This window comes from Sphaeramia orbicularis, chromosome 15, assembly GCF_902148855.1.
Source record: "Sphaeramia orbicularis chromosome 15, fSphaOr1.1, whole genome shotgun sequence".
Taxonomy (NCBI): Eukaryota; Metazoa; Chordata; class Actinopteri; order Kurtiformes; family Apogonidae; genus Sphaeramia; species Sphaeramia orbicularis.
In genome coordinates this window covers 33,441,672-33,455,726 of record NC_043971.1, presented here as the reverse complement: position 1 = coordinate 33,455,726, position 14,055 = coordinate 33,441,672, and the positions used below count along the sequence as shown (strand labels likewise).

The window sequence follows — 14,055 nt, the reverse complement described above, 5'->3', positions numbered from 1 at the left end:
TTATTAGTAATCAGTGTCTTGTTATTTTCAGAGAAATCAGGTAATCTGTAGAATTTGAGTTACCACCTCATAACACAATCATGTTAGACCTTTAAAACAATACTTCGAGTCCTTTAAAGCGTGTTTAAGCTATTGTTTTAAAGGTCTAACATGACCATGATATGAGAATAAATATTTTAATAATTTTAAAAGAGAGTGCCTTGGGGTTCTTTGTATTTTTCTGAGTCTGTGCCAGTCCACAGAGCGCCTCTAACAAACCCTTTCTTGAGCCCAGGACGTGCCATTTTTCCAATATTTTTTTAGTAATTCCCACCTGTTTAAAACATAACTGTAGCTAAATAGTTTTTCATTGTTTCTAGTCTAACTGTATGTATTCCACAACTCTGCACCACTTGCTGGAATTAATTATTTGAGATTTTTATGCTTCCCATGTCACCAAGTGGGGGCAGTGTGTCCCTACAGAGTCGTTACAGTTACTCTAAATGACAACATTTTTTATGCTAAAAACTCAACTTTGGTTTTGAGCGGATAAGTTAACCCTCTGTTTTGCTTGTTTTCTGTTTCGCAGAGGAGATCAGGCTCAGACAGGATCGAGGTCCTGGGATGAAAATTCTGCGTCCTCTCCCTGTTCCACCCAGACCTCCAGGAGGAGAACACTGGGCGACACTCTGAGGTAAAGAACCACAAAAACATAAAACCCCTCTGCAGACAAAACTCTTCTGACAAGGCTGACCTTCAATATTTGCTGACTCCAGCTCTTCTCCTCCTCCTCCTCTTGTTCTATCTTTCCGACTCCCTCCCTTCGACTGTTGTTGTCTTTATGGAGAGATGGGGACATTGATCAATGCTCTGACTTGGTATGAGCTCAGTTTAGTTACTCACCCTGGTCCCTTCGCCTCACACGCACACATGCAGACACATTTATGGAAATCTGGGTCCTGGCCTCCGTCTTTGAAGTGTCCAGTCGGGGATTGGTTTGGAGATGGATGACAGTCGGAGTGTGTGACAGAGGAGGGAAGGGGGAGGGGGGAGCAGAGGAGGAGATGAGGGTCAAGGGTCAGGAATTCACGGCTGGTCCTGTGCAGTCCCAAATGAGAGCAGGGAGATGGCAGGTGTGTTTGTCTGTTTATTTTTGCTGCAAATCCAATTTGCTCTGCAGTGCACCTCTTTCCTAAACCTTCACCATATGACAAGAGTATAACAAAAAGACATTTGCAATGGGGAAATGGGCGAATTCTCAATGCTATCAAATCAACTGCAGTTTTGAAATGATATATAAATAACCTCTACGTTGAGTAAGTAATCAAAAACCTTTGTGCTAAGAATCTATGTTTATTAACTAAATAAACAAATATAATTGCAATGTAAAAATTCTCTTAAAATCAAGGAAATTTTCTAAATTTCAAACTTGTGAGCTAAGTATAAGGTTTGAGGAGGAAGCTGTTTTCTGTCAATAGTCGACTCCATATCTAAGCTAACGGTAGCTAGGTTTACACACTGTTATGGTTGTAGAAGAGCAAAAAAGAGACAGTGAAGAATTTATTATCGAGCATAAGGATTTTCACAGAATAATAAATCAGTCCTTCAGAAGTCAGTACAGGTTATAATCATCGATGTAGAGAACCAAGACAGTCAATAGCTTACAAATGGAGTTAAGTAAGGTCAACGAATGACTGAGCAGCACAAAACAGACTCCAACATAAACTTAATGAAAGCACACAACCATGTAGAAGCTGGAACTAGGCAAACAAAAAAGTATTCTTCTCTGTAGTTGTTTGGCATGCAGGTGGAAGACTATAAGTGCAATACTAATTTTGTGATCTACATGTGTTAACAGAGAAATGAAAGAATTTTTGTTGGAGATTTCAACAGCAGTGACGTAGCCGATTCAGTCATGACTTGGAGACCATGTATATCTGGACTGCAGATATATTTCAGAACAGTTACACCCCTACTTAAAGCTGCAGGGCTTTATAGTTTTTGGCATCATTGGGCAAAAAATCTCCAATTACCTTTCAGCGTATTGTATTTCAAGTGGTGTGAGAGGAGATAACACTTCTGGATCTACTATTTGCTTACTTTTCAGGCTATAAAAATGACACCCTGATTTTGGCTAATCACAGTTTCTTTACATTTCCATAACTGCAGATCATCTATCTTTATATTTAGTCTTTTGATTTGGACACAGGAGAGAGCTGCAGAGGTGAATCTATCATTTTTTCTGCCTGATTTCAGCTCCTGTGGCTTTAATATGAAACAATATTACATTGGTAAAAATCCTGTACATAAATACCTTCAGCGCTTTCCCCAGATCTTTTGTTGTTAACGTGGTAACACACTGAGTCCCGACACTAGAGCTTTATCAATTCTCTCAGCCCGGGCCCCACAATAGAGCCCAGTATTTGTGAAATATGTGCACTGATAATAGTGTGTGGTCAACACAGCAGCAGCTGTCTTCCTCTCTTCTTTCCACCGTCTCCATTACAGATCTGCCGTCTCCTCTGCTCTCCTTCGTTCCTCTAGTCCATTTCAGCCCATCCCAGCCCAGCTGTCCCCTTCCCTCAATAGCTGTCCCACAGCACAAAGCCGCCTGCTGCCTGCACCAGCAAGGTCACTTTCAGAAAACCCAGGACCGGTTGATGCAGTAGAGATTTAAAGAACAATTCTAGTTAATGCCAGTGATTCCTTCTTATGTTGGTGCCATCATCTCTGAAGCACTTGCAAAGATATTAATTTTTTGGTAGTTCAGAGGTCATACAATCCAAAATTTGTATTAAATTTGGAAATGTATGTTGATGTCAGCTCTTCATTTGCCAGCTACAGCATGAAAATTATTAAATATATGTGGAACAATGAATTTACCAAATATTCTTGTCATCGAGTTGTAATTCTTAACCGTCGTGATTTTTCTTACACTCCAGTGCATGCAGTTGCAGTTTTGCCTGAGAATCTTAACCTGTAAGTTCTTAGCAAGTTAGTAACATGCCATGCTAAGCTTAGTTCAAGCTAGTCCATCACACTATAGTGAGTCCAGATGACATGCAGAAGTCTGTCACATCAGCTCTGTGAGGAAACGTCTTTTACCCACTGAGCAACGACAACTTTGAAATGGTTAAATAATCTACACTGAACAAAGGAAAACACTCCACTTCCTTTTGTTTTGGACTTTTATGACTTAAGAGATGCTCTGCTTTACAGTCAGTTGTGATCTGCTGCCTTTTGTTTGTTTTTGGGGTTGTCTATAAAAATATGTGTTCATTGTTTAGATTTTACTTTACAGTCTCAGGGGCTGCAGTAGCTGAAGCTCTAAGTGGAATAAATTGGAACATAGCCTTATGCATTTGAGTTTTTTTATGCTTTTCACCCCTCGGCCAAAATGGCTGGAGGGATATTTGTAATCATTTTGTTGTCTGTCTGTCTGTCTGTCTGTCCATTCAACGACGTAACTGTATTATCTGAAGAAAGCATTGACATATCTGCACCAAATTTATACTGTGGATGCATCTTGGCATGGAGCAGAAGCCCATTGAAAATCAGTGCCCTTGACTTACTTTTTCAAGGTCAAATGTCCTTTTGCTGTTATAATATCTGAGTACTTTCAAACATAAATATATTTGTAATAAGTTTTACACAGACAATCTAATCTAAATTGTAGGGCAGTAACTTTCAACAGAATCTTACACTATATTTGGCTGAGGGGTATTAAAAGTGTGCAACACATCATGTTTTTCCTGGTGGCAAATGGTCTATTTCCAAAACGTAGTGTGAACAGTGTGGACATCACTTCTGTGATCTGTTACACCCCTATAACTGATTAACAGTTTGAGCACATTTTCCAACTCAAACTACAATGGTCATTGGAAAGAGTTGCAGGATCACAAATTGCAAGAAAAAAAAAGACAATTTTTTTTTTTTGTTTGTTTGTTTTGTTTTTTACATCTTTGAACAAATATAAGATATTTATTGATGTTGCATTGTGATTCAGGAAAAACAGATAAATGTTCAGCTCTCTCAAAGAGAAAAAAAAACTCAGATAAATTACAAGAACCTCAATTTACAGCAACAAACTGGACAAAAGTGATGTGTCGTGCATGCGATTGTTTCGATGTTAACTTAAGCCTTTTTCAGCTTTTGCTAAACATGACTTTGTCCTGCTTTGTGCTGACTCATATGAGGGTCGAACATGTTGCACTGAAAGGATGCACTCTGACAGAACATCATCATTACCTGTGAAGAGGCTGAATAAGAAACGCCTGCTGACTCACACACACACACACACGCACGCACACACAAAGATGACTCAAAAGCTTTCTGGTGTTCAGTTCGGAGAGGTGGACCTTGTTAATGGCAGTAAAGTGCCAAGTCAGAGAGTGAACTTCTCACTTGTGACCCAGAAGGAGGCGCACACACACACATGCATGCAAACACACACACCCTTTCTCCTGCAGCATTACTTAGTCCTCTTGTTTCTTTTCCATGGCAGCGCACAACAAAAGTAAACCTTATGGCTAGAGTTGTGTACCTCAACTCTGTGCTTCTGTTGTCCATGGTTACAATAGTGTAACAGTTGAATAATATGCTCATTATTATTATTATTATCGCACCAAATTATAGTAATAATAAAGACATAAAAGAGAAAATCATTTGTGACCCAGACAGTATTTATTATGGGGGGCTTCAGTGATCAGCATGTTTTCTTGTTGTTCTTTTCTAGTTCACACCTGGAAAACTATTCAATATTTTTCCACCCAGTGTGGTACAATTTATTTGATCTATTGTGGTTGTTCCTTTTGTTTTATTTTCTCTCCATTTTCTGACACTACTTAACTGTTCTGCTGTCAGTGGCTAACGCAATGAAATTAAGATAACATTCACTGCCAAGCAAGTGACAGCACCTGGGGCTGAAAAGTGAACCCAACACATGAAGTGTCAAAAATCTGCAGTAACTTAAATGGCCACTAGGAGGCTGACTCCAAAATCGAGTCAGTCCCATAGACCCCCATGTTAAAACGGCAAATTTAGACATAAACATGTTTACAGCCTGAGACAAAAAACTGTGTAGGTCTCTGTAATTCATTTTCTTATCTATGACAAATGTATGGGAGGTTAATATTTATGTAACTCACATGTTTAGATAATATTTAGCCAAAAGTTTAAGGGAGCTGCTGGTGTGATTGACAGGTGAATGCTATCAGTGTCTGCCATGCTGTTTCAGCTTTTATTTACATTTAGCAGCTGTTAATGCCTCTTGTTTATTGAATAAAACTTATTTCCCTCATTGACGGGTAACACTGCCATAGTTGTGTTTAAGGATTTACATTAAAAAGGCCATCAGAGGATTCTGTTTGTAAGATAACTGGTAATTATTTACAATAATCAGGACATCGTAGCTGCTTTAGCTAATGGTAATATTGATACATGTTGAATTATATGGTCAATTAACTAGGCTACTAATCACCTCAGGTAGACGTACTTAGTGTGAGCAGACACAGTTGTATGAATTAACATTTATTTAATTGTTTAGTATTTATTTTTTAAGTGGCTAAAATTAGTCAAAGGCATTTATTATTACACCAATAGTCAATGTGGTTGGTGTATTCCAGTTTCATCCCTTACTTTTCTCCGACCCCACCCACTTGTTTCCATAAAACCAACCTAATGACAGCCATCTCACACATCTTTAGGTTTCAGAACTGCAGTTTACAAACAACAACATAACAGAGGGTTCATCTGGTAGTTATCTATGGTGACCAGTCATGATGGATCTTGTCTGAGCAGCAGTCTAAAAACAAAATCTTAAATTTCCAATGAATGAATGATGTTTCTGATATTTATGAGATTGCAAATAATGGTAATTTTTTTTAGCAATTAATGTAGTGATTATTTTTCATTAAATCAATTCATTCTTTGCATTAAAACATAAAATTCCCAGAATTAAAATTTGTCTATCATCAACAAGGCCAAATTAAGAAAGGTATTGCTTGCTACTTTTTGATAATTACTGTGATAATGCTGGGTATGAATTATTTTACCTGTCATCTTTGCTATGTCCATTGTCATCTACTCTAGGGAGTTCTCTTTGTTGAGTTCTTGTTGTTGAACATTTAAGTTTAACAAAGCGTTACATAAAGAGTTCCCACACTTTCGATGATTGGGTTTCCTTTGGGATTGAGTTTAATTTTCAGCATGCTCAGGAGAAGGAGCGGTTGGCCTGTTTGGGAACGCACGGTGTGACGTGCTGACATATTCTAAACAAATCAACATCTATGTAATGCACATGTACCAGCCATTGCACTGATGCATTATTCCAGCCCTAGTTACTTATCCCATTTTCATTTGACTTTTTATTTATTCACTCACTGCGCATAAGCACATGAGGAGTGTACAAGTACAAAGATGAGCACAAACCTGTTATGTAATAATACCCCATCTGGGTTAATTGACCCACCCCCTCCCTCTCATCTCTCCCTCCCTTGCAGCTCCTGATGTAGTTGATCTTGTTTGATGATCGCACAATCGAAAGTAACAACACTGGTATTTAGCCCCAGGACATTATGTTAATAACTGTGGAATGGAGAGGTGTCCTTTTGACTTCCATACCAGACATAGACAGCAGAGGTTAAACATCCAAAATCCTCCAATCCAGTGCAGGATTGAGTGGATGCAGGGAATGAGCGTGAATAGGAAAAGGGGGATGGATGAATCCTAAAACAAGAGAGAAGGGGGAGGAGAGGCAGAGGAGTGCAGTGTGTTAAAAGAGGGAAACCAGAGGCAGGGGGTGGGGGGGGCTGGCAGACAAAAGTGAGAGAGGGGAGGGGAGTAAGGAAGGAGGAGGAGGAGGAGAAGGGGAAGGCGGTGCTAAGGCAGACAGCAGGGAAGGCAAGCTGAGAGGAGGAACAGTGGAGAGAAGTGAGAAGAGCGAGGAGGAGGAGGAGGACGGGACAGGAAAAAAGGGGGCTGCTATCCAAAACGCCCTCATGTCGGGATATGAAGTCCAGCAAAGGCAGGAAGCTGGACTGTTTTAGAGAAGAGACAGTCGACGGGAAAGAGGGAGAATCAGGGAGAATCTGAGCTGACGGACAGACACAGACTGAGGAATTTTTTTTTCCAAGAGAGACAAGTGGAGGCAGCGATGCAGGAAGCTCACTGGGGTGAGTGAAAGAACGTGTGTTAAATATGATTGCATATGTTTGCCTCAGATTCTCCAATGTCCTGCTCTTTTTACTCTGCTGTGTTTCCTCGTGTGGCTTTGTTTAGCTGAAAGTTGTTGGAGGGAACTTTGTATTCATGAGCTCCTTCAGCCTCTGAGAAGGTGTCAACTGGGGAAATGTCTTAGATCGAAGGTGTGTCAACGGAAAGAGTTTTAAGACAAAAGCTGCTTGACAAACACACTTTGACAGAAAACTGCAATTTTAATAGAATAGGAAACTAGTTTAGGACTGGTGATGAAGATGACACTCAAAACTTTCATACATCAGTAAATAAAATGGCAACATACAGATGACAACTAGATTTCTTGTCATTTGTCCAAAGATTGAAGGCATCTGGATGATTCAGAGTCAGCTGGTTGAGCGGGCAGGGGATATGAAAATTCCACTACCCGTTTTTACTCCAAACAAACCTACATTTTGTAAGTTCAACGTGTGATATTTAATGACATCTAGACATGGATTTGTAGATATTCGCAAACTGAGTACTGCCATCCCACTCCCTACGGTGGCCACGAAAACCTGAGAGGCCCTTGTTAGGGTCTTTACTTTGTCCATTCAGGGGTAGTGAAGGGGGCAGTCACTGTGGTTCAGACTCAGACATAGTAGGAGACACTTTAACACAGGATGCCACCAGAGAGAAAACAGAAAAAAGGATAAGACAAAGTCTGTTGTGAGCTTATGTAGAAAAATGTTGGTGCTCATTCTCATTCTAAGTTAATGAAGATACTGTGGTTGTGATTTTGTGTAGTTACACGCTAATGAAATATTACAAATACTATTTTCATACTTTCCATAAAGATCTTCCTAAATCTTACCAAACCATCAATTATTTGTCTATACCATCACTGCATGAAAAGTGGTTTCTTTTCATGCAGTAGATCTTCATTATTGTCCAAAAAATTCCATACTATTATAATGGGAGACAGTTTTTTTACTAGGACAAAACATGGACATGATTGTGTACTTGTATGCTCCAGCAGAACTGTCAAAACCACTGGTATTAAATAGTCCTAAATATCTGCATGTTTTAATCTTGTTTTGATCTGTTTTCCAGAGTCAATCTTAAAATGTTATCTAGAACTGGAAAATTATGACTGAAATTCTATAAGCATCCAATGAAGGAGCAACGGAACAAAAACTCCTCCTTCTGATCAGTCACTAGATGCCAGGATTTTTCAGGGACTAGTTGTAATTGTGTTATGTTGTTACTGTTGTCGATGCAGCTGTAACTGACTCTACAGTAAAAGATTTAGGCCAAAGTGCAGACCTTGGTCAGCATGAGGAGGGACAGCCTGAAGCTGGGATTTGTTGTGGAGCGGTGATGAGGTTTTGGTGGTGTGAAACCAGGTTTTCTAATCTTGACCCTAGGTAATCTGTTCTTTGCAGATTGTACGCTATTGATCTGAAATTTCAGCCACAGAAAAGCTGTTTCACCCTCTGGACAGTTGGCCTAGAGGAGCGAGGAGGAGGAGTGTGTTATTCAATCTGTCTAGTGTCTGCACACACACACTTATTGAAGATAAGAAAGAGCATGAGGCAGCATATATATTTCTACCAGAGCAAACAGAAAAGTGTGACCCACCACAACTTTTTTTATCCTAAGAAGTTGAGACTCAAAGGGAATCTTTGTTTTTCTTTTGATGACGAAGCACTGTGGGAGCACAGGCCGCTGTTGTTTCTCTTTTGTCTTCCTCACACTTATAATTACATGACTCCTTGTGTGCCTTGGGCCACATATTGTAGTTTCTCATCAAGTTTGTTATGGCCCTGGAGTGATGTGTCAGCAGATATGTTTATAGTCAGAGCGGTTCGAGGCTGTTCATCCACTTTAAGCCTAAGTTTCGGTAGTAGCTGTTGGTCAGACCGTACTATGTCGAGGTTTCGTTCGAGCGCCCGTAAAAGGGAGCACACTGGCAGAAGACTGTAATTATCCAGACGGGATTTTGGCAGTAGTAAAAGGACTGACGTTTTACTCCATAAACACTGCAGCTGTAACAGACAGGTGTTGTAAATGTTGACATAAAGCTTAACTCGAGGAGTGAGGAGGGGTGATGAAGAGTCAGAGGGTGAGGTAGACAGAAACGGAGAAGATACGTTACCTCATCTTTGCTGAAAATAACAAATGAGGTAAATGTGTGTCACACGTGCCTGAGGTAGCATTCATAACACATCCCGGTTGTGTCGGTCAGTGCTTCTTTTTTTTGCGTAATGGTTCTATATGTAAGATTTGCCCATGCTTGTTTGGTTTTGTGAGGCTTATTTTTGGAGTCTGGTTTGTGCTGGGAGTTGGATGTTTGTTGACGTTAGCTAAGTCCATTCCTAAACCAACAACTGTCTCGGTTTACTACATCCATTATAGCAGCCTGTACACTGGTTTTTATGTAGACGACTTACATCCACTCCAGCAGCTGTAGTGAACAACACTAGCTACCGTTAGCATAAAAGTAAGCTAACATCAACAAACAGCTGGCGCCACTACAACACTGACTCCAACACAAACATCATATAAACACACAAGCAAATGCAGATCTTACATATTGAGCCTTTAAGTCGAAAATATAAAGAAAGAAAAGCATCACAAGTTCTCTCCTCCCAAATAATTTCAGTTTTCAGGCGTCTTTCCTCCTTTTTCTTCCTCCTCTTCAAGCCCCATTATTTTCCAGCGATCCCATTGAGCTAAAGCTCATGCCAGGTATTTATGTAAAGCCTCTAGATGAGAAGCATGGTGGAACACTGAAGGAGAGAGAGACCGAAACACAGGAAGACAGAGAGACAGCCAGAGATTAGAAGTCGGCCTGGCTTCAGCTCAGTTTGCTGAATAAATGTTTTCCACGCCAGTCTGTCCCCCTCCATCTTTCTCCGTTTTTTTACAGCAGTGTGCAGACGGCACGGACAATATGTCTGAATACGGCTGCACATGTGTGTATGCGCGTCTTTGCCATGTCAGATATTTTCTAAGATGAGTAGAAGTGAATTATACATAGAGGCTGGCACAGTTAAACCGAGGCGCCGCTGCTTATGTAATAGCTGCTGTGAAACTCATTTGCCTGGCTGCATTTAGTAACACTGGGTGTGTGTGGGTGGCATTGTGTCTCGGTGTGTTATATTCAGCTTCAGCTATGATCACAGATTTCACAGTAAGTCTGAGCCTGTCAGGAAAATCAGACACCTTTGCTGAATATAAAAAAAAATCTGAGCCATTTTAGATGTTTTGGCCTACTTTTCCTCCCTGGAGCTCGTGATTATTTGTAAGTAAAGTCCAATCGGAGTCCTGTCACTGGCCCGCCTCGCTTTCCCTCACATTATAGGTCACATTGTCACTCAAAGTGTGCTGGCTTTCAGAGTGAGATAACAGAGCCTTTCTCTGCTTTCTCTGTCCTCTGTTAAACTAAGACAATGGCTCTTCACTGTTCATACAGCCAAAGCAGCAGGGGGGAAGGAAGGGGAAATTTCAGAGGGAAAACTTTACTCTTCTTTCTGAAGCTGAGACAATAAGAAGTTAAAATAGCCCGACAACCTGTTTTTTCCAAAATACAGCCCCAGTTATAAACTATGCTTGAGATAAAAGCAGCTGCTCTGGAGCTCAAGAACTAGACGACCCCAGTGATTGCATGTCAGGAGAACTAATCAGAGAAGTTTCATCACGGTTAAGGCTGAAGCGGTCACTGATCCTGACGAACAGTAGTCCGTGGCCACGAGGCTAATCCCTGTGTCTGTACCGCCGGCATCTTCGGTATTTCCAGTGTCTGCCTCTCTGACCACTGACCGCCGCTGGATAACTGTCAGCAGTGGAAAAAACCCTGGAAAATCTAACATTCAAAGTGAGGCAGGAATCTTCTCTTCTTCACATACTCTTTGTTTTGATTTCCTTTAGCCGACTCATCAATCAGTTTGTTTAATTCTTCAGGTCATTTACTGTAGAAAACTAAAATACCAAATGTTGGTAGTGCTATTCCAAGGACTTTAAAGGAGTATTTCAACATTTTGGCCAAGAAATAAACCCCAACTTAAAATTTTTACACCAGACTTTTTAGTTTTGCACAAAACTAAAAACTTGTCTCCCTTCTCAAAAGCTTACAGCTACATTTGTAAAGATAATAAATTGATTTGTTTCTCAACATTTTTGGATTATCTCTCTAAGATGCTGGGCATGTTTTTATAACTTCTTAGCTTGATTCAATCAGGGATTTTGCTGCATGTCCTCATTTTATGTTAGCTGTCTGCTTGCCTCGAATATTTATTTAAAACAGCCAAACATTTGATAACTTCAGCCTCTCAAATGTATGATTTTGCTTTTTTAAATAATAACCTTAATGTAGCTTTCTGACATTTGAGGGATTAAGCAGATAATAACAGACATTTACACTGGTTTTGCCCATTCAGTGCAACATACATTGAACTGAAGAAATCCATAATCTTTTTGCTAGGTTTAAAGAGTGCATAACTGTCCCAGTGGCCTCAATTTTGTAATCAACCAAGGCTTCTTTAAACTAACTAATAAGGCAACTCACTGAAAGATCAGGGAATAAATGTGCATGTGATTGGCAGTTTATGTCCCCAAATGACCGTAGTGTTTCCACTAAGCTGCTGCTACACGCTGATGTCATTGACGTCTACTCTGTGCCATTTCAATAGCTGCTGGCTGCACTCGCTGTCAACCCCCACAGAGACTTTGTGAGTTTTTGAGTGTAGTACAGTATGTATATGTGATAGAGAGAGAGGAGGAGAAATCTAGACCCCGGTCACCCACACAGCAGCTCCCCCACATCCGAATTGAGGCCAGATGCTTTGAGATGCTAAGGAGCCAACCTGCCCGCTGTCAAACTGTCAGGCTATCGAAGCCACGAAACTCATTCACTCTGTCTTTTTTCTTTCTTCCTTCCTTTTCCCGCTCATCCTGTCCCATCTCATTTTGCTCCACTCTTGAAAAATGTGGGCCTCCGCTGCCATGGCAACACCTGCAAACAGAGGGAGAAGCTAAAGTCTGCAGCAGCAACAAGTCGGTTGTAAAAGAGGAGGAGGAGGAGGAAGGGGGAAAAGATGGAGGAACTGTTGCCAATTAGTCTTACACAGACTCCCTTTGGAAGTCTTATTTTTGTATTTGTTTCACTGTAGAAAGCAATTTTTTTGGTAAAGTCCGAAAAACCTGCAGCAGCCTGGACACGCACAACTTTTGTTCAAAGCAATGTCAGAAATGTTACTTTGCCAAACATGAAAATATCACTCTGATTTGAGTGAAAAGAAACTTGGCGCTCAGGTTGCGGGATAATGAGGACTGGATATGTTTGCATGCAATCTCAAACTCTGTCTCACACACACAGACACACACTGCAAGATGTTAAAGCCAAGCCATGTGGGGGTAGGTGACAGAGAGCGACCAGTCAGACAGACAGTCATTGTGCAGGAATGGAGGTTTAATATCACCTCAGGTTTGTTGGCAACACATTAAAGTACCTCTCCCGTTTTACGGCGGAGTCAGCTGACTTCATTACAATACCATTTTCCTGCCTGCGTTTGAAGTTTTATTGTCGAGCTTCAGTGAGTGAATGCGTGACAAATAAATGGGAGAGTAGATTTAGGTGTAGACTGATGTTAGCTTTAGCTGCCAGAGACCGAGGCCGTGTTCCTGCCTTGCCTGTACTTGTCGATTTTCTTTTGTTAGCTGACAGTGACTCACCTAGCATGTTAAGTTTCTCCTTTTTTCCAGCGTCTCTGTTTTTCACTTTCTCCATCCACTGGGATCACAGGTCTCAGGATTAATCAAGCCACCCTCCTCCACACATATACACTATATTATATACACTTGAGTGCTAGGTTGGAATTTTAGAAAAGTGTAAGCAACTATTTGGAGGACAGATCCACTTTTTAAGTCTGTCTTAAAGCAGTGCACACTACCTACACATAGATGGTTTTTGCTTGTAATTATTCCTTCTGTCCACAGTTTAATATCCGTCCTGTCCAGTAACTGTTTAAGTTCATGTGTGTTGATGCTGAAAGCTTGTGATAAGATGAATGATAGATTGTTGCTTTATGGCTACAAGAATCCGCCTCTTTTTTTAAGCATATTAAGTTTGCTTAAAAAAAAAAAAAAAAAAAAAAAAGCCCTTGACTGATTTTTAAGCTATTCCAAATCTAAACAAAACAACAGATACTACTATTACTTAAAAAAAAGTCATGAGTATATTTTGATTATGATGCTGACATTGGTTTAACCCCTGTTCTGGCTCCAAACACTGTGTGATTCTGCATTTTTAAAATGTGTTATGTCAAAGTCAAACCCACAAACAAATGAATCAATCAAAGCTGTGAGTTTGCCACATAAAACCACTGCCTTGGTTCATTTGTTTGTCGGTTTGAAGCTGAACTAATCACCTGAGTCCTGTGGTTGAAAATAGAACATTAAAGTGGCTTCAGGTTGACCCATCAGAAAATGAATGAGGTTTGGCAGAATGTGAATATAAATTTCACCATGTGCAGTCATACTAATGTTTGACTCTACCTCATAATATGTAGGGAAGGTGCAAGAAGATTCTTAAACAGAACATGACAAGTTGAGCTATTGAACTAAAACGATTTAATAATTTGTGCACATGCTTTATTATCTTGTGCGCATGTTTAATTAAATCGTGGCCACGCACATGTTTTTTTTTTTTTTTCTCTCACATGTCACCAAAGGGACTCCGTACACTTGAGATCAAATTGGGCTGAATGTGGCCCATGAACTAAAATCAGTTTGACACCCCTGTTCTATTACATAAATTGTTTTACTGTTCCAAGAGCGCTTTTTGGATCGGTCACCTAGCCGAGGAGAAAGATCATCCAGAGGTATTTTTACAGGGTTCCT

The 14,055-nt window shown here is 40.3% G+C and overlaps 1 protein-coding gene across 2 annotated transcripts in view; it reads left to right on the top strand.

The window, feature by feature from the left end:
• Positions 1 to 14,055, top strand: part of lzts2a (leucine zipper, putative tumor suppressor 2a) — a 56,312-nt gene that overhangs the window by 26,240 nt on the left and 16,017 nt on the right. The window contains exon 2 of one of the 2 annotated variants that reach the window (XM_030155818.1): positions 569 to 673. The gene's annotated coding sequence lies outside the window, so the exon portion shown is untranslated. Of the gene's footprint in view, positions 1 to 568; positions 674 to 6,861; positions 7,152 to 14,055 lie in introns of those variants that run through there. The other variant, XM_030155819.1, reaches the window with a different exon arrangement.